Source organism: Montipora foliosa, chromosome 9, assembly GCF_036669935.1.
Source record: "Montipora foliosa isolate CH-2021 chromosome 9, ASM3666993v2, whole genome shotgun sequence".
In the NCBI taxonomy this organism is placed as follows: domain Eukaryota; kingdom Metazoa; phylum Cnidaria; class Anthozoa; order Scleractinia; family Acroporidae; genus Montipora; species Montipora foliosa.
The window spans coordinates 32,177,574-32,201,932 of NC_090877.1; the positions used below are offsets into that span (position 1 = coordinate 32,177,574).

The window sequence follows — 24,359 nt, forward strand, 5'->3', positions numbered from 1 at the left end:
AGTCTTTAAAATAGTCATATAAACTTCCTTGGCAGGTGGCATTCATCACTGACAAGCGAAGCCTCCACAAACGCACGTACGCCAATGCACCTGTCACCTTTTTGGCCGACTCATTAATACATGGGCAGTACACTGATGTCCATACGTTAATTTTTTGTATATCATTACTAAATATTGGCCATTATCATCGACGATTGGAAAGTGGGCCTTAGCCTCAATACTCCCAGGGTATGCTGGAAAGAGGGCACTATTTTTACAACGATTATTCTTAACTTAATAAACTGTTAGAGAATCAAATGATGACCCCAGTGAGCCTAGTTTAGGAGCAAATTCGCTAATCATCTAGAACTGTAATAAAGCTTTACGTGAAAGACGCACTACTCATAGCCTTGTGAATTTTTAACTAGAAATGAAGTTGAGAATTGCGATTACTTGAACGTGATTGACATTGGCATCGAAAAAGGTAGAAAATCTGTACCTGAGCTTATCATTGTACTCAAATCAAAGGGAAAAGGAAGGAAATTTGAGGTGTTATGGAGAAGCATGAGGCCTACCCTTCTCTCCCCAAGTAGAAAGCGCCGCAAGCGCATCAATTGCCTTTTTGGTGTGAATTTCTTGGAAATTTTAGGCTTCCTCTTTGAAAAGGGACCAAACTGTCACGACAATCACGTGATGAAATAAGATTAATATATCAACAACCCGTGACAATGTATTACTTGTTGTTGCCAAAAAACGCCATAAAGTGAAGTCGAGTTATTAGTGAGTACTGTTTGCCATACATTAATTTCTTTTCTCGGCCGGTCTGCGGCCCTTTGGGGGCGAGGAACGTAGAATTTTTCGAAGACAAATATAGCACTGTGAATTATATCTTCTGGTGATCTAATCTATGTAAAACAAGTCGTATTTCTGTGGCGGCACTTAACAACTCGAGTTGCGAAATCATTAAAATTGTCAGTTGGGATCACTAATTATAAGACTTTCGAGGTCACGTTTTGCGAACTGGACTGAAAAAAGAGAGCTAAACGACCAGAGAGCACAGGCGATATCTTGATGAAGCTCAATGCAATATATTTAGTGTAATTGCAAAAAGAAACTCTTTCCGTGTTGTTCCGATGTAATATTTGCCTTGAACACGACAATCTCAAGTGCTATTTTCATAACTTAAATTTCCGACCCTCTCCGTGAGTGCTTCTTTTCACCTGCAAGCCTGAAACATCGTCGAACCTCAACAAACTAAAATGATGTCAACTGCATCGAATTAACTCAAGGTTTTAATTTTGAATTGGATCAGGTTGATATCGACTGCAGCTGGACTGTTCTACGTCTTAAGAATTAAGACTCCACGTTATGTCGAAGCTAACACAATGCAATTGAGTTTCAGATATCACAAATCAGTTGTAAGACCTTTTTTACTCAAATTTTAGACAAGTATCTTACTGGTGCAGTAATAACTACGACAAACATGTTCGCTAGAATTGTTTGGAAACGCTAGTAACCAAGCACTGTGAGCATCATTATGGCGTAGGCGAGTGCTTTTATTGCTCGCTACCAATCACGCGTGGGAAACCGTATATAGTAATTTCTTGTTTCTAGAAGCTTAAGCTTAAAATTAGCCGAGGCGTACCATTATTTAAAATTGTTGTAAAGAGCAACTTTCTGCGTCGATACGATGCGGGTTTTTTTATTAAAACTATAACGAAGACCGTGCCCGAGGCGGTACTTAAGGTTACCGTATACTTCAGGGCTGGGTGTCTCGCGTCCGAGCGATGTAGCGCGTCCGGTTTAAACTGTAGATACATAAATCCCATACCAAATGAAAGCTTATACAGTTGGCTATCAAACCATATGAAGATTTTTGAAATTAAACGAATTGTCCAAATAAATCCAAGCATCCAAATCACCTTTTCAAAGCTACAAGTGAGAGCAAATTTTGATTTTCGCTATTTTATATTGTTCCTCCCTTTCCCGACCCAAAGCGCTAAAAAAAGCTGTCTGTATTTTGCCATACTCAGTTACAGTGAAAAGTTATAAAACGTTTTCGAAATAGTATGTAAGAATGTAAAGTGTTCGTACAAAAATCGCTCTCAGAGAAAAAATATTTGAAACAAAAAATTCGCAGACAAGTTTTTTGTTGTCTATATGTTAATCTACCCATTGTCAAAATTTGGGGGTAATCGAACTCATCTCTTTAAAGTGTCCGCTTCAAGTCACAGTGAAAAAATTGATTCGAGACTGCCAATCAAACGTGTAATTTTTATTTCCGACCAAGACGGAAAACCGCCATTTCTCCGCCAATATTTAATCATTTTGAATAATTTCTTTTTTACATTAGATATCCCATTTCGATCATTACTTTAACTGAAAAATGCAAATTTGAAGAAAATTGCCGATCTGAAGGTATACGGTAACCTTAAGAGAGATGTAGGCTCTAGTTCAAACAAGAAACCAAAACAGTAAAAATTATTTATACGTTTACGCAGGAACCCATGACCCGGAGCCTACAACTCTACTGTGTTCGTGTAACGGCGTTTTCACAGACCAATTTATTTTTAGATTGAATTTCCCGCGAATGAGACTCCCACAGGAGCCCGATGACCAATTACAAGAAATTAAGCTGACGTCATAGGGTCACCGAACCGGAACTGCCTTTGTTTTTTCCGGAAAAGATAGTCTAAAAATAGATCGGTCTGTAAAAATGCCGCTGCATAGGCCCAGTATGGGAGCTGTAGGCTCCGGGTCATGGGTTCCTGGTTTACGTCAACTTGGCATAAGATAGGCCATTTCCGAGTTCATGACGGCGTCCTCTTCAAAGCGAGTCTAAGTGCGAAGTTTTTCTTATGATAATTAGTTTTCATTCATATGTAAAGTAGAACTAATTACTATCACAAAAACTTCGCACCCAGACTCGCTTTGAAGAGGAGGCAGACTTTAACTGGTTTAGACGTCACAAAGATATAAATTGTTTTTCAGCTGACGTCACAGCAGCCACGTTGGTGCTCAGAACAATAGAGAAAAAAGTCTTTTGGGAATTTGACTCTATAATAATGCAAAATATGAGCCATAATTTTCTATTGTTTTGTGCATCAACATGGCTGTCTCATTATGTGAATGAAAACCATCTATACTTGAAACCAAAAGATCGTGGAAACCATCCCCTCCTCTTTTAGTATACGGCCCTAGTTCCTTGGTCAGCAGTTGACCAGTTGAGTTAGTAAATTTTGAATGAAAACGCGCTCTTGGAATTAAAATAAGGAACCTTACCTTTGATGAAAAACAATAAATACTTCTACTAGAAGCATACTGGAAAGGAATTAAACAACCGTGCCAAAAACGTAAAAATTTCCGCAAACTTTCGCTACTGATTCGAGAGGTGGGTCGAACTGTTTCCAGTTTGAAAACTAGGTAACTGCAAGTTTTCAATTGCAAAGCTCGTCTGTAAATAATATGCCTTTGTTTTCCCTACTTTCCCAACCGCGAGAAAACCGCGGTAAATCTGCCATCGCCAAAAAATGTTATTTTTTTCAAAAAATATTCAAAGTTAGGGGGAAAAAATACATCATTTTAAAGCTAAGAAAATAAGGTTTCCAACAGCATGTAACTTATTTACAGACAACTGAAACCTTTTATATAAGCGAAAGTTGAACGAAAAAATTTAAGAAAAATAACACAAAAAATAGTTTTCCAGGCTAAATTTGGTCATTTTAGCGTTGATTACGAATTTTTGGATGCAAAACTAAAATTTCTTCAATTTATCTGCTTACTAGGACATAAATTTGACCGCAAACTGATGAGGCACGAATATTTTTGGATTTTTTGGAATAATCGGATTAGCGATCAATGCGTAATGTGATAATACGATAAAAGTGTCAAGTTTGCGACCCGTTGCTAACGGCAACGGAAGCGATCGCATTACGAATAATTAACATCTGTTTGCCAAAAACCACCCAAATAACCGATTTTTCGACGGAAAATTCATCCCAGAGGATAAGACTATTCACTGGACATGTAATAAAGGTAAATATGCTCAAGCGAATGCGAAAACAAGCGAATATTTTGAGGGAAAACACAATTATGTGAGATCAAAGGACCATGTGCTCACGACACGCAATTGCATCGCTAACAAAATAATCTTACCTTTTCAGCGATTTTAACGCTTGACATGCCATCAAATGAACTACAATCCTTTTCTTTATCATTTCCGAAGCCTGTAGTGTACTTTGTTGGCTGAAACACTTTAGAAAAAATCGCTCCCGATCTGGTGAAAATTTCACCTTTGCATCGGCTCAAATTGCCTGACTCGCAAAGTCCGTTATGTAAGCGTCATAAAAGCTAGAAAGCCGAGATTTTCAGGGAAACTGGGGCTATATCCCCCCAGTAAACACGCCAAATTTCAGCGCGATCGAAGAAAATGGCGGCGTTCTACGAATCCTACAAGCAACCATTTTCGGAGAGGACTAGGAAAAAGAGTTTTAAGACCATTAAGGCAGTGTTTGCAAACATACCCTGATTGATTTGTCACATCACGAAGCCGATATTGATGAGCATTTAATACCTTGACTGGATAAGAGCCTGATTTGTTCCTCAATGTACGAACGATTTACTATTTTACAGACTGGAAGTTCTGACACTTCATGCGAGCATTATCATCCGATTGAAATGAAAGACTTCTCCAAACCTTTACCCCGACTTTTATCATTTCTTCTTATATGCCTTTTAGATTTTTGATCATTTTAAACCCACATGAACTGATAATATCAGAGTGAGTTGGTTTTCATGAAGCATCAAGAAGAACCTGGAGAGTGAAGAAACTTGATTTCCTGAGTCAGAAGTGAGAGAAGAGAAGCAAGTTGAATATGATGTAATGAATTGTGAATAGAGTGAATAGAAACTCTTAAGTCGTTATTATTTGATGCCGATTGCCCGTCGCCCCAATCTCCACGATGTTTTCGAATCATCGCAATCAACACGTAGCCAGCGGAAACGCTGCAACAAAAAAGGGTAGACTACCAAAAAGGGAAGCACATCCACAATTGGAGGAAAAAACAAAGTAAAGAGTCGTACACATTGAGCAAACTAAAATCAGTTGATCTTTAGTGTATACTAAAACAGTGGATAGCGTTGAACGCGCGCTCTTATTAGCTATTTAAAATCCGGATATCCTTTGTTATTATTCAACACATAGTGACAATGTCCAAATATGGTCATAGCGCGCTCAGTATTTGTCGTGCGTACTCAACGTACGTATACGTACGTACATATACGTTTATTATTCATTCAAAATATTTCCCCGTTTCTGATTGGTTAAAACCACATGCATAATTCACAATAACCAGCTGCTGTTCACCAAATTTGGAAAGAAACTTCGTCATATTGAATCAATGACGTCAAAATTGCATCCCGCTGCAGATTATTGAGCCGATGACGTCAAAATGACGTCAAAAGTGTAGCCCGCTGCAAATTATTGAAGCGTTGACCGAAAAAAGCTGGAGACGAGGTTGTGTTATTTTTGTTGAGCAGAAAAATGGCCGCGAGTAGGTTTAGAAGTTTGAGCGAAGAAAATATTTTGAATGAATAATAAAGCAATTATTGAATTCGGATTTCGTAGAATATGAAAAATTCTGCAGATCTCGGAGGATGTTATCCACCTCGGCCTTCGGCCTTGGTGGATAACACCCTCCGCGACCTGCAGAATTCTTCATATCCTACTCAGTCTCATTCAATAATTGGTACATATACGTAATTTTGTGTGTCGCGGAGAAAAATGGTAGTTTTTTCAGCTTTTTTTCCAATAAACGAAGAAAATAGACCATATTTGTATTCTCGGTATTGGACTGGAGCTAGCTTGCAATGGAGGCTAATGCGGGGGAATCTTTTCAAATGCAAATACTTTTTAATATATTCCTCCGCATTAGCCTCCATTGCAAGCTAGTTCCAGTCCAATACTGAGAATACGAATATAATCTATTGTGCTTTTCCGTCAATCTGTTGAATAATAAAATAGTTATTCTGCTCAATCTTTCGGAATATGGCCTGATTTTAGCCAACTCGGCCTATGGCCTCGTCGGCTAAGAAGTATCAGGCGATATTCCGCGCGACTTCGCAGCATAATTGTTAACTATTCACCTCCGAGCAATTCGTGCGGAAATTGGGCCCGAAAATGTTGCAATCCTTGCAGGAATAAATAGAAATAAAATAAAATAAATGAGATACAATCATCTTTTTGTGCCATATTATCTTACTCAGTTTTAGTATATACTAAAACAATTATTCACCGAAGTGGTGGCTAGTGGTGAATATTCTGAATATTTGCCTCGCCGCTTCGCGGCTCGGTAAATATCCACCACTAGCCACATCCACTTCGGTGAATAGTAAACATTTAATGTATGGTCCCGAGGGAAACAGTTAGTTTTGTTTTCCCGAGAGTCCTGATGTTTCCCGAGACGAAGTTGAGGGAAACATCAGGACTCTCGGGAAAACAAAACTAACTAGTTTCCCTCGGGACAAGACATTAGCTGCTTTGTTGTATAAATAGACTTTTCCGTCAGCAATCGCAGCAAAACATCCGGAGCGGGCAACAACTGTGGAATTGTATCCCGATCGGCATACATTTGAATTTGATCAGGGGCACGTGACCAAGAACCAACCAATCACAGTGCTCGTTTAGTTGAGTGAAAGGCTAAGTATATAACAATTGTTAATTATTTACTAGTCAGTTATATTTAGCACTGGGGCACTAATTGGGGAAACCGCTGTACAAAAATCAAATCAAATCAAATCAAATCAAAACATATCAAATCTTAGGTTGGTTTTTGAGAATAGGAGAAAGCCGGAGTACCCGTAGAAAAACCATCCAGGAGCAGAGTGAAGAACCAATAAACTCAGTCCACGTAGAGTCTCAAGTTGGATTCGAGCCTGCCACATGTATGATTGGTGGTCCGAGGCTAGTGCTCTCATCACTGCACTACTGAGCCCTGCTCCCTGCCTGAGTGATGGCTTCAAACAAATTCAACCTGGGGCCGGTTGTTCGAAAGCCTATTAAGTTAATCCAGGATTAGCGTAAAGTTTCGTTTCATGTTTTCAACGTTTTGGTGACATTTTCTTTTGCTTATTTTTGTTTTTCAAGATTGACTTACTCTTCTGCAAAGTTTTCCCGAATATCTGCGTTGAACAACATTTTGGGAGCAGAGAAGTAAACTCCTTGGTTAATTTTTAATCTCGGTTTAGCGTTCATCGGCTTTTGAACAACCGGGCCCAGGGTGATAAATTAAATTGCTTATTATGAACTCGTAGAAACAGCCGGAAATGTTTCTCAAGTAGTGGTCTGTATTTCTTTTTTTCATTCAACAGTAGAAACCGGCCTGCGATCCAAAGAACACAGGATTTGTTGCAAATAAATAAAACGGAAGAAAAAAATCTGTTAGCATAATGCTAAGAAAAGCTAAATCGTATATATAAAAAGTCTCACTCTGAAGCAGCGCCATAATGGAAGGACCCATTGTAGTGTAACTGAAAAATGATTAAAGATTGCCTTAATTTTATCAGTAACGCTAAATTAAAACATTTTAAAATTGTACTTATCCTCAATAACTGTTTGCCACGTCAAAAACGTGATCGGAAGGATACTGAGTGGTGTAAAAGGGCTTGATCGCGCTGTTAGAATTTTTAATTGATAAAAATAGATGTCGCTGTCATCTTCCGCATTTCCATCTGGCAGCTGCAGAGGAAGACATTTTGCTCGGGTATTTGCATCCGGCACTTTAAATTCATTGCCTTTGACGGCAAGTAATAGCCACACACTAATCAATTTACATACACTCAGTCAGTCATTCTAGCCAATCCCTGCTTTCGGTCGGTTTTATCTGACCTTGTTATTAAAAAACCGTCGGTAATTTGGCTGTACATAAAAGACCCAATAACTTCCTCTACAACAAAATCTTTACATCGCAAGTTGGAGCTGTCGTCTTGACCTGTTTTCGCAGATGAATGCCATTATGGAGTGTGTACCAAATCAAGAGCCTAGAAAGATTGACTTTAGTTCTCAAGAAAATTACCCTACAAAGCAGCGAAAAGTACACTGGTCAGTTGAGCTAGAAATAATACATTATTTTGTCCCTTTGGAGCAAAGTCAAGGAAGTCGATGGAAGCAAAAGGTTAAGCACTTCAAAGAGAAGGCAACTGATCTTAGATACAAGCCCCTGCTAATAATCTTGGATAGTGAATTGATTCAGTTCTTTCACAGTGGACTTGGATTCTTGGCGAGAAAAATTAACTGTCGATCAGAAAAAGTGGATTTTGAAAACATTCGCCTAATGAATAAGCATTGGGATGAACTTTTTGATCTGTATCCCACACGGTGCGAGAAGATATCCCTTAATAGAAACGTTTGTTACGAATTAAACCACGAGGAAGCCCCTGATTTGTTAACTTGTCAACTAGACTGAATGCCCTGAAGACCTTTATTCACTATACTCACAACAAATTGGCCCTGAAAAGCTGAGTTAGAATGGCTCGTGACATTTGCCGAGAATTCCTTGCAAAATGACATTACTTGGTGGTCTGGAAACGTGAAGTCTCAACTGCTTCGATAAACTGCATGATTATGCCTAATTCTTTACATAGAATCAGTATTAAAAATTTCAACCTTAGCAATGAGACAAAGAAAAAATTATTGTGTATGTAAATAGCTCCGAATGAGCAATCAACTTGAATTTTTATGTTAATAAAATGTTTATTTTGGGTTAACTTGACTTATATATTTTTTATCGCTTTTCATTCAATTTTCTTTATAATAATTCACTATTCTGGCGCATCAAGGTTTCAATTAGTAAACATGCAATTAAAATACGCAGCACCTCCAAAAAATCTACAGCCAATCAAGTTTTTATTGCTGCCGCAGTGTGTGAGCCTGAAGCGAACGAACGAAGCAGCTCTCTAATCGCGAGAAAAACAGATTTTACTTCGAAATTCAAGGGATTGTGGTCAAAAGCGCAAGGAATTTTTGTTATGCGAGAATGGAGGAATTGAGATGCGCGGTATGATTTGTTACACAGAAGACTGGAATTACTACCGTGAATGATTTGGAAAGCTAACGTTTCGAAAGTTAGCCCTTCGTCAGCGCGAATAGTTTTCAATAGATAGTTTCACAGTCACGCCACAAAAAATGTAAATTCGAAACCGGTCAACGAAAAAGGCCAAGACCTTGGAATTTTGTAGGAAACAAATCTTTTGACGCCCTCTCCAATTCTCGGGTCTCAGACCTCAGGGCCTTGCAGGGTCAAAATGTTAAACAAGTTGCCCCTTACTTAAAGGCTTATACAGTTTTGAAGGACAGTTTTGTTCTTGTGGACAATGCTGAAAAGGAACTCTTTCACATTTCTTGAGCAGGCGCTTCCCTTATCGCAGTCAGTATTGGACCTCCCCCACCCTCTTCCCCTACTTGGAAACTCGACACGGACTCTAGTCCTGTTCCGGGACTCCCTCTCACCCCGCCCTGAAAATGGGCCTGGAACCCAGGCGGGAAAAGAGAGAGTTCTGTATTACTTGCAGGCGCATGCTCGGTAAGAGGCCATTTTTCCCCCAAAACTGGGCGAAAAACCATATTTGGAAAAAGATTCCTTATTTGGGCATAGTTTATTCCGAGTGCTTTTACACTGGATACATGAGGATAACGTGAAAGGAAATTTAATATAACATCAAGTTTCTCAGTAGAGGCAATTCATCTCGCGTTTAAGAAATGCCACTTTTCCTTTGTGCCTAAGGCAGAACAACTGCAAGCTATTCATGCAGTCGTTACCGGTAATGATGGTTTTGTTAAACCTCCAACAGGATTTGACAAATCTATTTGCTATATGGTTGTTTCTTTAATATGTTTGCGATTTTCTTCTGTCCGAGTCCGATGTTAACTGTAAATCAGTCCTTCTTATCGTGAGTCCCAATCGTGGAAGATCAGATGGATGACATATGAAAGTAATGGAATTTCGTGCCTGAAACCCAACTGAACAGCTGCATGATGTTGGCGCAGAAAAATATCAAATTTTGATTTAATTGCTCTCCTGAGACTCCTTGAAACTTACAAATATACTACATGTAGGTCGTGGATGTGAATCGCTCAACGAACTGAAGACTAATAAATCTCCTGCTTGAACTCTTATTTATTGTTCATTACTTACGTCGATCTAGCTATGTGATAATTGCAATGATCTAGTGAACATTTGAGTTGCACAGTAATTATTGAAACTGTTATTGTTTCAGGAATTTAGGCTTACCAATTTTTTTTTCAAAATCGGGGACAAATTGTTTAGATACCCAATATAAAACAGTCAAGTAAAAAATGTCGTAAATACTCTCAGTTTTATCAGGAATAATACACAAACACCGGTGACAAACAGAGTGTTTTTTTTGAGTAATTAGAGTAGAGTAATTTACTCAGACTATTAATTTTTCCTTAGTATAATTTTTCAAAGCACTTGTCGCATTAAATCTTTCTTTCCTTACAAGGACAGACTTAAGGCCGTAGCCAAAATGGCTAAGGTTTTATGTGAAGCTGCGTGTTGAGAATGCAATGATTTTTATATCAAAAAAACTAAAAGACGATTGCATGACAGAGCATTATTCCTGATAAAGTTAAATAAAACGTTAATTAAACGAAATTGAATCACAACCTGGACTATTTGTTTCTCTGCATACCAGTTTGTGTTGATAACGCAACGATGAAGCAATAATGTTCCTTATGCATAGTCAAACATCGATTATTCCGGACGTTAATTGTCTCGATTTTTTTTTCTGGTCAAAATTTGTTCTTGAATATTAATTAATAAGAATGAAAAATGCTTCTTAAAAGCGTGTGTCACCTTGCCTTTATTGTTGCTACTTAAAAGCACTTTCCTTCTGAAACTCATTGTTAGAGGTAAAGTACTGCAGATAATATGAAATTCTGACTCCGAGCTTTTTTGTCGCTTAGTGAAATCCTATGCTATATTAACTAGTTCAGCCTTTGCATCGATTTATTGCGATCTTCTCTCAGTCGTCACATTTATTGGGCAATAATTTTCCAACATCACTGCGATCAGGGTTTTTTCTCCTCGTTTGGTCACGACGAGGCATAATTTAGATGTTCTTTTTCCAGACACTGCAAATCACACAGTAATTTTCATACACGATTATTTTGTCGGAGTTTCAAGGTTCCCTTTTTTTACATATCCAGTCTGGCATCTAATGCAATATGATTGGCTCATTCCGAGCATGTGCCTGCAAGTAATACAGGATTCTCTTTTTTCCCGCCTGGGTTCAAGGCCCATTTTCAGGGCGGGGTAAGAGGGAGTCCCAGAACAGGACTACACGGACTCGGGCTCTACTTAATTTCAGTCTTCAAGTATTCAGAGCAAATCGCACCGGCACACTTATGTCTCCTTTTAGGGTGATTTTCCCCGGAAAAACCGTGAGATACGAAGTCTTGGCGTGAGGCCGGGGAAAAAGATGAAAAATTGTGAGACTCACGAGAGAACCGGGAAAGTTGACAGCGACTGCTGTAAAATTACACCACGTAACTGTGTAAACTATTACACCAAAAAACTCTTCTAAAATTACTCTATATGTAGGGTATTTTTACACCTTGTTACTGTGTAAACTATTACACCAAATAATCTTTTAAAATTACTTTAAATGTAGGGTATTTTTACTCTTTTTAAAGCTGCACGGTGAAATTCAAAAGGTTTGTTTCCGGTTACAATTGTCACTTCGAGCCATGTGATTGGCTGCGATATTTACGTCTTCTGACAAAAATTTCCGGTCAAAAAGACGACATAATTCTCCGTCAATCAAGATGCATTATTGAACAGCGATAAAGAAACTTGATGACCCTCTTTGTACTCCTTTTCATTCGGCCAGTCTTTGGAGAAGGTCTTGAATATTTGGAGGTCCTGTTTCTTGCCTTATTTTAAATTCAATGGCTGCTCATGGATGCTCAGATGTTAAACTATGGACAGTAGAGGAAGTAGGCGAATGGCATACCAGTTTAGGCGCCCCGTACAACGAATATGCTGAATCCTTTCGTGGTGAGTGAACTGTGTTTGTTACTTCTATTGTTAAGTTTTGAAGATCATGATGTCCTCATCGTTCTTTGGTGCGTATTGTAGTCGATCCAAGTGTTTTTGGATCGACTACAATTCGCACCAAAGGGCGATGTAAAATACATAAAAAAATACAAGCTGTTTTCTGTTACGTTGAAAACGAAAGAATTGTTGCAGTGTTTTGACGTTCCTCAGATTTGAGACACAAATGGAAGGCACTGTTAGCTCGTTATGTCACCCAAATCAAGACCTTGCGTCCTGGCGACGGTCAGTTAGAACTCTTCTCCCGGAAAATGATATGCCAGCGCGCAGAATAGGTGAAATCTACCTAAATTCATAAACACAATGTCGTGGTATTCGTTCGTTGGCGAGGCGACCGCAACTTCCCGCCTTAAAATTTAATATAAATATATGTTTCTTTCATGCATGGAAATTGATGAGAAATTCTTTGCTTGGCCTCTTGGAAAGCGGAGTTATACCGGTAGTGATTTGGGAGCATAACTTATTCGTAATGTTGGACCAAAATTGAAGATTGTAAGGAAAATTGATTTCCTCGCGCGACAACAGCGCCAGGTAAGTGTAAAGGACTGGTACTACCCATGACTCACCAGGGGCGTGATATTACAAAAATGGCGGCTGTTTTTTACTGAGATATATTTAGAGGAAGAGTGTCACGAAGTGAAAACATTCGTGAAAGGCTAAATAGGAGAGAAATTCATGACTGACCCATTGCTGAACCCAGGCTGTGAAGTGTTGGCCAACCTATAGCCCAGATAACTTTATCTCTGTTTATTATTCCATTGGTTTAATTGGTGTACTTTGTCTACTTTTGCAATAATAATATTCTTGTTTCATTCTTAGTTCGTTTGTTCCGGTTCGGTTTCGTTTTCCAATCGGTTTTTCCCAGTCGGTCACCACACAGGCTAAATATAAAGTGTTGTTCAGTGGAATTGGACTGATTTTATTCATATTGGCTCTTTGATTCAGGAAAGCAATGAATTTGAGGATAAATAAATTAATAGAGCTGCGCAAGGTTAGATTACAATTCAGCACAAATATCGGCAAGATTTCCGCACAGGTCCCTACTTCATTATGCATACACTCCTTTGTTTCAAGAAAACAATAGCGATAACAATAGACGTCCTTTGGGACTGTGGCGCTTTGTTCTTTCTTTTTAGACGTTTTTTTTCTAAGTCTATATGGACTTAAAAAGAGTCGGTCGAAATTCTGTCTGAAATACGGAAAATCGAACAGTTTTTCCTGCAATTTCGGCACTTTTCCTGCAATTTTGCCCATTTTTCAGTTTTCGAATGACCGCAAGAAGTGGAGTTTCAAGCAATCGTTGTAATAGGGTTCAGATTCGCAAACATAACAAACAAACCAAATAAAAGTACTGTCATAAGAAATTTAATGGCTACCTGCTCTTTTTATCGTGAAATTGTTCTTCCTGTCTGCTTAAAAATTCGCCGAGACACTGCAAAGTGTATATTTTCTTCCTTTCCTGTATTTAGGATCACGAACGGTGCATTTAGAGGGATTTTGCGATTTATCGCTCTTTGTAGAGATCGGCAATATGCTCAATGATACTTCCAAGTAAATAGCTTTGGTAGAGATCCATGGATGTTCCCGTACGAGGCATACTTCGTTTCATTCCCCATCATGTCTTTTCAATGCCCTGCTGTGGGCTCGTTTGTCTGGGTCGATGAAGTTTAGGCGATGGTTATCTGCGGTGAGATGATGTTAGCCCTTGTCTTGTAGGCAGTTGTAAACTTTCGGGCCACAGGTAGCTAGGGCTAATATTTTTTCAAGGAAAGTTTCCGTAAGAAAATTAATATGTGTTCTGGCGGATGGAAGGCTATCCATTGCAGTTTTTTCTAGAGCATCGCGAAACAGATCCATCTCCCGATGCGGCACTTTGTCTTTGCCAACTGACTACGTTTTCACACAGGTTTTGGACACGGAAGACGAAAGTTAATTGTTTTCTTTGCACCACTGTATGAACAACTCTGGAAAGGCTATTAAGCAGGGACAATTTCCAAATGATCAAATATCCCATTGCTGCGACCCTTTTACTTCGGTAGCCATCTTGATTATTACGAAGACACAAGTTTGCTTCAAAATAAGGGAAATATGAAACGATTTTAATTGCAATGAACTCGTGCATGAAAGTTTCCCATGAAAGATGCACCAATCAGACTTTAAGCGTGGTATACTCTTCCACGCAGTGAACTTATAAGTGTGCCGCACGCACGGAGCATGAAGGAAAAGCAGGTCACAGTTCACAGCAATACTGGAAAACCTAAAACTATCACAGGGACTAATCGTAAGCCTAAACAGTGCCTTTAGTCGTAATTAGCGTTACGGTTAGCATTATTAAAGGTATGGGTTGTTTCAAGAGTAGTAAAACAGGGATCTCTTAACGGTAACCTACAAGTGTAAGTTCGATTGTAGGTGCTCGGCGCGGCACGTGTATATAATTACGTATCATTGTTATGTAAATAGTCAGCCAGAATTCAAAATAAATATCATTTTCAAGGCGTGAATTAGCAATTTGACACGTTAGCTCAGTGGTAAAGAACAGGGACAAGTAACCCAGAGGTTTACAGTGGGTCGGAGTTCAAGGCAAGCTGTGAGTGACATATCATGGGATTGAATGGCAGAAAAAGCCGAGTGGGATCTGGAAATAAGAACAAGACGAAGGGATAGAAAGAAGAAAGCTGGAACGAAAAGGAGTAACGGTGTGGGCGATGAAGGGAAAGAAGAGAGAGAGGGAGGGAGAGACAAAATGAGATCCGTTTTTATTCATCCCGTAAGCACAAATTACCCATGTATATATTCGGTTCTCTTGGGTATACGTATTGTTCTACAAAACAATAGCGCGAATGAATAATTAATTTATTCTGCATGCATAATGAAGTAGGGACCTGTACGGAAATCATTCCCAAATATCCCTTGAAGATTTTAGTGTAAGGTCTCCATTTTTTTCTTACTGATGAAGATACACCTATTTATTCCTCAGTGACATAGTGCGGCCAGCCATGCAGTCAACTACAGACAACCACTAGCAACACTTCAGTCTGAAGCGAAAGACAGTTGACAGGTAAGAACTGTTCACTCCACGTTGTTTTCCTGTCCTTATTAGGCTAGTACGGCTATGGCAACAGTTTTTCCTTTGTTTGAATTCTTTAAGTGGAATTTACCCTTTTTTTCTATAAGTTTAAGTCAAATCTGAACTTCCTACAGTTGTATGTCATAAATTTTATGAAGATGCTCAGGATTTGGGTTGTTTTAGGGGTAATGATGAAATGGAAGTAGTAGAATACAGTGGAGAATAAGAAAGAATTATGGGAAGCTATAACTTTCTTATGTAATCTTTATCCTTTTGGTCTTGAAGTTTTGTCTTGTGGTGTGTTTTTGTCATTATGTGGGGAGATTTGTTATTATGTGACGCGGTTTGATGATTACGTGTTGTGTTCCATCGTGTTGATAAAGTTTGATTGTTATGTATTTGTTTCTATCATGTGTTGAGGTCTTCTTTTGACCTACTCTAATTACATTTCGAGTGGTGTGCTTCTTTTATGGCATTGAAAGTAAAGTAGATCTCACCATGCAGATAATTTAAATGTTATAGTGTGCTATTTAGTATAATTTCCATCTGAACTGGTGGGTGGCACACCTCATACAGTTCGATGTAACTTGTAAAGTAGATCTAACCATGCAGTTAATTTAGTTCTTATAGTGTACAATGTAGTACAATTTCCATCTGAACTGGCGGGTGGCGCACCTCATACAGTTTGATGTAACTTGAAAAGTAGATCTAACCATTCAGTTAATTTAGTTGTTATAGTGTACTATAAAGTATAATTTCCATCTGAACTGGTGGGTGGCGCACCTCATACAGTTCGATGTAACTTGAAAAGTAGATCTAACCATGCAGGTTATTTAGTTGTTATAGTGTACAAAGTAGTATAATTTCCATCTGAACTGGTGGGTGACACACCTCATACAGTTCGATGTAACTTGTAAAGTAGATCCAACCATGCAGTTAATTTAGTTGTTATAGTGTACTATGTAGTACAATTTCCATCTGAACTGGCGGGTGGCGCACCTCATACAGTTCGATGTAACTTGAAAAGTAGATTTAACCATGCAGTTAATTTAGCTGTTATAGTGTACTATGTACCGGTAGTATAATTTCCATCTGAACTGGAGGGTGAACTGTGAGGAGGCAGTGTGGCCCAGTGGTTAGGGCGCTTGCCTTGAGATCCGGAGATCCCCGGTTCAAGACCCGCTCTGACCACTCGTCGAATTTGATCCTGGTAGTCCCTGGTTCAACTACCCAGCTGCACTTGTAAATAGCCAACTGGTTTGCCTCCGGCCAGTTGGGATTCTTAACAGTTGTTGTTGTTGTGTTCTGTTGTTTCGTTGATTGTTTCATTGGCCCTGAAAAGCCCCTATGGGGAGCGGTCAATTAAGTATGTATTGTATTGTATTGTAATTATTTTCCATCTGAACTGGCAGGTGGCGCACCTCATACAGTTCGACGATAACTTGAAAAGTAGATCTAACCATTCAGTTAATTTAGTTGTTATAGTGTACTATAAAGTATAATTTCCATCTGAACTGGTGGGTGGCGCACCTCATACAGTTCGATGTAACTTGAAAAGTAGATCTAACCATGCAGGTTATTTAGTTGTTATAGTGTACAACGTAGTATAATTTCCATCTGAACTGGCGGGTGGCACACCTCATATAGTTCGATGTAACTTGTAAAGTAGATCTAACCATGCAGTTAATTTAGTTGTTATAGTGTACAGTGTAGCATAATTATTTTCCATCTGAACTGGCAGGTGGCGCACCTCATACAGTTCGATGTAACTTGAAAAGTAGATCTAAACATTCAGTTAATTTAGTTGTTATAGTGTACTATGTAGTATAATTTCCATCTGAACTGGCGGATGGTGCACCTCATACAGTTCGATGTAACTTGAAAAGTAGATTTAACCATGCAGTTAATTTAGCTGTTATAGTGTACTATGTACCGGTAGTATAATTTCCATCTGAACTGGTGGGTGGCGCACCTCATACAGTTCAATGTAACTTGAAAAGTAGATCTAAACATTCAGTTAATTTAGTTGTTATAGTGTACTATGTAGTATAATTTCCATCTGAACTGGCGGGTGGTGCACCTCATACAGTTCGATGTAACTTGAAAAGTAGATTTAACCATGCAGTTAATTTAGCTGTTATAGTGTACTATGTACCGGTAGTATAATTTCCATCTGAACTGGAGGGTGGCCCACCTCATACGGTTCGATGTAGCTTGTAAAGTAGATCTAACCATGCAGTTAATTTAGTTGTTATAGTGTACAGTGTAGTATAATTTCCATCTGAACTGGCAGGTGGCGCACCTCATACAGTTCGATGTAACTTGAAAAGTAGATCTAACCATGCAGTTCATTTAGTTGTTATAGTGTACTATGTACCAGTAGTACAATTTCCATCTGAACTGGCGGGTGGCGCACCTCATACAGTTCGATGTAACTTGAAAAGTAGATCTAACCATTCAGTTCATTTAGTTGTTATAGTGTACTATGTAGTGTAATTTCCATCTGAACTGGCCGGTGGCGCACCTCATATAGTTCGATGTAACTTGAAAAGTAGATCTAACCATGCAGTTCATTTAGTTGTTATAGTGTACTATGTAGTATAATTTCCATCTGAACTGGCGGGTGGCCCACCTCATACGGTTCGATGTAACTTGTAAAGTAGATCTAACCATGCAGTTCATTTAGTTGTTGTAGTGTACAATGTAGTATAATTTCCATCTGAACTGGCGGGTGGCGCACCTCATACAGTTCGATGTAACTTGAAAAGTAGATCTAACCATGCAGTTCATTTAGTTGTTATAGTGTACTATGAAGTATAATTTCCATCTCAACTGGCGGGTAATGCACCTCATATAGTTCGATGTAACTTGCACATCTGTTCTTTTCCACTTCATTTTATATATGCAGGTTGTGCCTACTGAAAAAGAGCTACCTGGGTTGAGGCAAGATTCATCTCCATTTATCCTCATTGCGGGCGAACTCCCGAATTATGATGACATTTATATCGTTGCAAAAGGCGAACGAATACTAATCGTTTCGGGAGGCCACCTCGTTGCTCTTAAATGTTTAGTTTGTTTTTATTATACTCAAGTCTGCACAAATACATACATTTTCTTGCCGAAGCACGCTCTCCAAATCTTCGATTCATACAAAATTCCTGTCAATGCGACAGAACTTGGTTCTACCTTCTGCGATCGTGTGCGATCACGATCGCAGACGATCGAAGAACTTTCTGCGATCCGCGATCGTCTGCGATCATATGGAAACCAACCTTAATGGCCCTAGGCTAAGTTATAGAAATGTGAATCTAGAGTTGTGCATTTTTTACTTAATTAAGCGATTGTAATTTTACACCATTTTTAAGTGTAGTCTTACACTTTAATTTTTAGTGTGTGTCTCCTTTTAGGGTGATTTTCCCGGAAAAACCGTGAGATACGAAGTCTTGGCGTGAGGCCGGGGAAAAAGATGAAAAATTGTGAGACTCACGAGAGAACCGGGAAAGTTGACAGCGACTGCTCAACTCGTCCCAGCAAGTTGGTCTGCGACGACTTTACATCGAAATGAAGATAGCACCTTGCGGAACTCCGGCAATTACTTGCTGAGGAGAGGCCAGAACATCTCCAATGAGCACTGATTGAAAACGGTCAGTGAGGTAATATGTCATCCAACGAAGTTCAGACCCACTGATTCCAAACAACTGCTGCTTATCAAGCAGGTTATTATGCTCAATAGTGTCAAATACCTTACGGAAGTCCACAAAGATGGCACCTGTAAGCTGACCAGCAATAAAATACAATACAACTCAATACAATACTTTACAATGACTCCAAAAATTCTCGCGTGCTCATTGGCTAATTTTTATTGTCAATAAGTGGACAGACTCATAACTTTATAATTTATGCGATAATGACGTGATATTGCTCACGTCAGATTGAAGTTTCTCGCATTTTTGTCTCGCTTTCTTCTCGTGTTTTGACTTAATTTTGACCCCTCTGCCTTTTTGTTATTGTAAAAAACAAATTGATGTCAGTCTGTCATGTTTCTGTCTGCTTCTGTCTGGGATCCACTCGGCTATCGCCTCGTGGATCCACAGCTACTTTGACAATGTTATGGCGAAATTCATGATCAATAACAGGACAGACGCATGAAAAACTGACATCAATTTGTTAACAATACAATACAATACAATACAATACAATACAATACAATACAATACAATACAATACAATACAATGCAATAGTCTTTATTTAACGAAGGAGACGTAATTAACCCGATGAGATATCTAACTTACGGCCTTCACAACGGTACAAGAAACACATATAAAACAAGGCCTAATCAGCAATATACGACTTATTACAAGACAAACTAAAGGTAGACAAATAAGGTTTAAAATAGATATAAGGTGATATAAACTAATTACCTTTTAATACAGTTACAATAAAGAGAAAAACGACAATTACAACACATTAATTCTTCAGAAATCAGAAACATTTACTAGCAAACTTAAGAGCTCTTAAGGAATAGGGTAATTAGAGTTTATGCTTAAAATTATATAATCTAGATGAAAAGATAATAGAAGGAGGAGATACAGAAGCTATTCCTTAATAAGGCCCTGTTTACAAGCAGGTAGGTTAACCATAGCAAGAGGGTTACCCTAGCGCTCACACAATTTTTTTTTTCAACTACGTTGTTTACAAGGCAGCTAGGGCTACCCTGGCGCTAGGGTAACCCTATGTGAGTGCTAGGGTTACCCTAGCGCTAGGGTAACCCTAGCTGCCTTGTAAACGCTCTGCTAGGGACAACTCGCCAACCCGGGACAACGTTTTAGCGGTTTCCATTGTGTTTGCGATTCTGGCAGTTACCAAGCACTCAAAGTTGTCCCGGGTGGTAGGGTAACCCTACCTGTGAAAATTTGCTTGTAAACCCGGGCTATGTTTGACCCTCCTGCTAAGGTAACCTTAGCACTAGGGTTTACCCTACCTGCTTGTAAACAGGTCCTAAGATCAAATGTCAAGGCAATTAAAAAGAGTGGCAACAGAGTAAGCAAATGTGCGCTTTACAGAATTAGACCACGCGTAGTGAGCTTGAAGATTAAAAGCTCAAGCTCTGGTGCGCAAACCAGTTGAACGAACGGAAGACAACAAATTGAATTTACGTTTAAGACAAAGAGGAGCATCAGGATTATTAAGAATGGTGAATAAAAGTCCTATTTTTCTTATTTTCATAAGGACGAAAATAGGAAGCCATTTGAGTTTGGAAAATAAGCTTACAGATGGTTGAGAGAAGTCAGTATCAAGGAGTGTAGTCCAGCTGCACGTTTTTGAAGGCGAAGAAGACGAGACAATAAATAACTAGAACAATTACCCCTTGCACTCGAACAATAGATAAACTGAGAGGTTATGACTACAAGCGTTGAAGAAACGTAGAGTACAGTGATAAGTGAGAAAGGGTTTGATCCTTCTTAAGAGAGAAAATCTTCTGTTTACAATTGAACTTCTATTGTCGTTGTGTTTCTCCCGTGTAAGGTGGTGTTACTTCCCATTAATCATGACATTAAGAGAATGGTCATTTAGACGATGAAATTTCTGTTGAGTTGTAATCAAGATAGATTTAGTTTTAGACGTGTTGAGGGCCATGTCGTTGAAATTTGCCGATGCAAACACGCCAGAAGCGTCACGATTAAGGCGTGGAGCATTTAACTCGTGGATAGTAGAGCTAGATTGAATTATTGAAGTATCATCAGGAAACATAGTGAGAGTAGTGTTCTGTGGGAGAAATAAAGGGACCTTTGAGTCATTCACCTATTATGCCGAGCTTGTCTCGCCTGATTCAGCTATTAAGCCGAGTTTGTCTCGCGTGATTCAGCTGTTATCACAAGGTTGTCTCGCGTGATTCAGCTGTCATGACGAGCTCATCTCGCGTGATTCAGCTGTTATGCCGAGTTTGTCTCCAAGAATTTAGTTTGTACAGCGGGAGTGTCTCGCTCGATTTTGCTGTTTCTCGAGTTTGTCTCGTGGAGTCTAGTACCATAGCGAGTATGCCTCGCGGAATTAAGATGATGTGCCGAATTTTTGTCGTTAAACGAGACTTGTCTCACGGAATCTACTGTTAACGTTATTCTGAGTTCTGATCCAAGGCGTCTGTTTTCTACCTTTGATAAGCTGTTCCATCGAAACGCTAAGAATAGATTACCTCAATCTGACTACAACGAATCCCTTGCAAATGCTTTTGCTGACTTTCTTATTAACAAAATTTTAAATATTCGGGTGGAGCTGCAGTTGGAAAAAGACACTTTGGATAATCAATTTCCCGAGTCCTCACCCTACCATGGTACCAAATTTTGTGAGTTTGAGCCTGTCACAACGAAGGAATTGTCTGAGCTTATTAGAGCTTCAGGTCGTAAGTCCTGTGCCCTCGATCCAATTCCTGCATCGGTCTTAATGGGTTGCTTGGACCTGCTGTTACTGTTTATTACCAAAGAGCTGAATTTTTCACTACAACATGGTGTGATGGCTAGGGACATGAAAGAGGCCTTGCTTAAACCTCTCCTCCAAAAAGCATCACTGGATAACGAGCTTTTTAAGAACTACAGACCAGTATCCAATTCGATGTTTCTTTCCAAGTCTTGCGAGAAGATCGTCGCATCTCAGCTCAACAACCATTTGTGTGATAGCCATCTTCAGGAATTGTTCCAGAGTTCACATCAGACCGGCCACAGCACCGAGTCTGCGCTCATTAGAATACAGAATGATGCCCTGTGTGCTATAGATGAAGACAAATGTGTTATTCTGCTGTTATTAACGCTTTCCAAAATATTTTGTGTTTTTCCAAAATAGCATTTCCTAACGTAACTCTGTAGTTTTTGTCGGAAGGTTTTACAAAAACATTTAAACTATCGAGTTTTCACGGACACTGTTTAAAGATCAACTAAGGATACTTATTTATTTCTGCAATGTGGAGCATGTCCGAGAAAAGTGCAAGATATTACTATTACGGTCATCATTTTGGCTCCATCCCACATACGTTTTGCGGCCAACATGGCACATGGTCGGATACCGAAGAAATTTCGCAGACACCCGAAATTATCAGATTTTGTAGCCAACTGCTGCCGAAATTCTGGAACCCTCTCACAGATCTTTTGCAGCTGTTTTAAATGGTTGGATGTCGCAGAATTTCTGAAGCCCCCGTTAAATGATCTGATGTCACAGAAATTTGGTGGCTTCTTGAATGGTTGGATGTCGCAGAATTTCTGAGGCCCTCTTGAATGATCTGATGCCACAGAAATTGGGTGGCTTCTTGAATGGTTGGATGTCGCAGAATTTCTGAGGCCCTCTTGAATGATCTGATGCCACAGAAATTGGGTGGCTTCTTGAATGGTTGGATGTCACAGAATTTCTAAGGCACTCTGAAACGATCTGATGCTGCAGCAATTCTGAAGCCTACTAAAATGATCGAATGGTGCAGAAATTTTGCAGCCCTTCTAAAGATCGGATGCAGCTGTCTTAAATGGCTGGATGTCACAGAAATTTTGCATCCCTTCTAAATGATTGGGTGCTGCAGAAATTTTGCGGCTTCCTTGACTCGTTGGATGTCGCAGAAATTCTGCGATACCCTAAATGATAACATGCGGCAGAAATTTTGAGACTTCCTTAAAATAATTAAAGCCGCAGAAATCCTGCAGCCCTTTCAAATGATGGGATCCATGCCACATGAATATTTTGCAGCTATTTTAAACGGGTGGATGTCGCAGAATTTTTGGAGCCCCCTGAAAATAATGATAGGATTACACAGATATTTTTCGTATCTCACAGAAGTTATACAACTGTATGAGGTAAGCTTTACCGTCCCAGTACTTTCATTCATCAAAAACACACAAATCCTGGGATGACTTGAATACATATAATTGATCTCATTAGATTATTGCATACATCTACAAAAAAAAAGAATAATATATACACATATATAGTTCCACTGCAGTCTGTGCCTCACGGGCCTTAATTCGTCGTCAACATTGTTTTCTTTTACAAATGTCCTTGGCTTACAGATATTGGGCTACAACTTCCTTCAACTGAGCCAGAAATTCACGACTTTAAATTTCTCAGTGCAGTGTACCTCTCCTTGAGAAAGTTTCTTGTGGACGGCATGAGCTTACTGTCCTCAGTTAGCTGGAAAGAACTTCACACAATGCATGTTTTGGGAAGCTTTTCCAGCCAAGGCTCTGTTTTTCTGCGTGGAAGATGCTGAGGAGACCATTTGCCTAAATAGGTTCCCTTCCAGTAGTGCACGTGAAAGTGATTCTCCTCAATAGAAAGGACTTTGCCTATGACTGGTTCCTTGTCATAGTTGTTAAAATACAGGGCCACAAAGCAGCCAACTTCCAGAGTTGCAAGAAAATCACCCACCATCGGGATTGGTGCTTGACGTTCCCTTGGGTTTCTATACCGTCCAGTGTATATGTTACAGGTAAATTTGAAATTCAGGTTGAAATGATTTCAATCTAGGTAAATTTAATTTTAACCTGGGTTGAAATTGAAAGTACGAAAAATGAACAAAAATTTCATAAATTGTTCGCAAGTACGTGTATATTGGTAAGTAAATCGGTGCTGGAAGGAAGGGAATATGGTTAACGTACGTTTTTCATGAGTCAGTCTGTAATAATGCCTTTGGTTGTTATTAAGTCTAAGCACTGATTTTAAATGGTTAGCATTAAGGTTGAGGTTAGGCATACTGTGCCTGATAACCAATTGTGCTTTTCTTTCTTACGGCTTTTTAGAAGGCCATTGTTCATTGATGAATCTCCTTTAGAGGGCAGGGGGAAACAATATTAAATTATCTTCTAAGGAATAAAAGAACCGAAACGTACGTGATTTATTGTTGATTTTTAATTTGCTTAGTTATTTGCTCTATCGTTTAATTTGGTTATATGGTATGGAATTCGTAATGATCAAAAGCAAGTAAAAACAAAACTTTAAAAAGTCAGGAAAAAGGGTTTTGTAATCTATTGATCAGAAGCCATTTTGTAGGCTCTTGTAAGTGTTATTTCTTTTGAATTTTAATTCTTTTTTAAAATTTGCTGAGTCTGTTTGTAGTGAAACATCCAAATTTTGTGATTATTTTGACAAAGCCCCCTCCAAGTTATACAATTTTGACAAGTAGCACATTTGGATGAAGGGGCGTTTC

At 39.0% G+C, this 24,359-nt stretch overlaps 1 protein-coding gene across 1 annotated transcript in view; it reads right to left on the bottom strand.

Annotated features, from left to right (window-relative positions):
- LOC137970775 (uncharacterized) overlaps positions 1–90 on the bottom strand; it is a 1,545-nt gene extending 1,455 nt beyond the window's left edge. The window contains exon 1 of the mRNA XM_068817337.1: positions 1–90. This exon is cut by the window's left edge and continues 1,455 nt beyond it. The gene's annotated coding sequence lies outside the window, so the exon portion shown is untranslated.
- Positions 91–24,359: the final 24,269 nt, after the last annotated feature.